The 1,456-nt window shown below is 44.4% G+C and overlaps 1 non-coding gene across 1 annotated transcript; it reads right to left on the bottom strand.

Annotated features, from left to right (window-relative positions):
• Positions 1-1,016: 1,016 nt before the first annotated feature.
• Positions 1,017-1,154, bottom strand: LOC119948513. Its single transcript, XR_005456904.1, has one exon. It is a non-coding gene; the product is annotated as a small nucleolar RNA SNORA7 (small nucleolar RNA).
• Positions 1,155-1,456: the final 302 nt, after the last annotated feature.

Raw genomic sequence — 1,456 nt, 5'->3', positions numbered from 1 at the left:
CTGGGAAAAAGAGGACTTAATCGGCGAAGGCTTTTTGGAGGAGATGTAATAATAATAATTATGGTACTTGTTAAGAGCTTACATGGTGCCAAGCACAGTTCTAAGTGTTGGGGTAGACCCAGGGTCAATCAGGGTGGACACAGTCCCTGCTGCAGTGGTCTCTCAATGGTCCAATGCTCTATCACACTGCTTGATACTTTGCTTCACTGTGTCTTCAAATCAATTATTCTGCCCTCCTATCATATGTGTGCCCCCTTTCTCTTCACCTGCATCAGCTGCTTGTGTATCCTGGTTTCATTCCTTCTCTTTACATGACCAACCCCATGGAGCTGTGTTGCTGAGAGCATTGCTTTGGTGCAGGTGAGCTATTTCAGATCATGGTTGTTAATACAGACCTTCCAATTGATGATGGGTATGATTCATAGATGACCCTGGCAAAGCCTCTCAAAAACCTGGATGTTTCTTCTGCAGTAGGTCCAGGTATGTAGAAGGTTAGACATTAAAACATCCTCATAGTCCTTCAATCTTGTGTGGGTCTTGATTCCTTGTTGTCACCACCCTCTGCCTTGTAGTCTGCTGAAGGGTTTCCGTTCACTTTTATTCTGTTTTCTACTTCTTTGTCCATTTGTGCATCATTGGATAATGTAGATAACAGAATTTGGTGACAGCTTTAGGTTCTATGTTACAGATGACAATCTTGTTAGTGTTAGGGTCTCCTGGGTGAAAGATGGCATATTACTTTGATTATCCTCAGAATTACTTTCAGGAATAATACTAATGATACCACTTCTTGTTTTGTCTTATGCTGTCAAGTTGTATCCTACCTATGGTGATGCCATGGATACATCTCTCCCAGAACAACCCACCTCCATCTGTAATCATTCTAGTAGTGTATCCATAGAGTTTCTAGGTAAAAATATGGAGTGGTTTACCATTGCCTCCTTCCGTAAAGTATACTTGAGTCTCTGCGATGGACTTTCCCCCAGGCTGCTGCTGCCCACCACAGGTGAATTTTGCCTTGTAGCAGATTGCCTTCCACTCACTAGCCACTGCCCAAGCTAGGACTGGAATGGATATTCCTCTGCTTGACTCTCCCAACCATAGTCAAAACTGGTAGAGTACTGGAAACTCTTCAGGTGCAACCCTGAGAGGGGAATACTACTACCATTACTACTACCGTTTGTTAAGCACTTACTGTGCCCAACACTGTACTAAGGACTGGGGTAGATACAAGATAAGCAGTACCCACATGGGCCTCACAGTCTAATTAGGAGGAAGAACAGGCATTGAATCACCATTTTGCAGATGAGGGAACTGAGGTACAGAGAAGTGAAGTGGCTTGCCCACATTCACACAGCAGGTAAGTGGCAGAGCCAGGTTTAGAACACAGGTCCTCTGACTCCCAGACCCGTGCTCTTTCCACTAGGCCATGTGGCTTCTATAAATGGTGCAGACC

Source organism: Tachyglossus aculeatus, chromosome X4 (genome assembly GCF_015852505.1).
Source record: "Tachyglossus aculeatus isolate mTacAcu1 chromosome X4, mTacAcu1.pri, whole genome shotgun sequence".
Taxonomy (NCBI): domain Eukaryota; kingdom Metazoa; phylum Chordata; class Mammalia; order Monotremata; family Tachyglossidae; genus Tachyglossus; species Tachyglossus aculeatus.
Note: the sequence above shows the minus strand (reverse complement) of the source record. Positions and strands in the feature narration are given on the sequence as shown.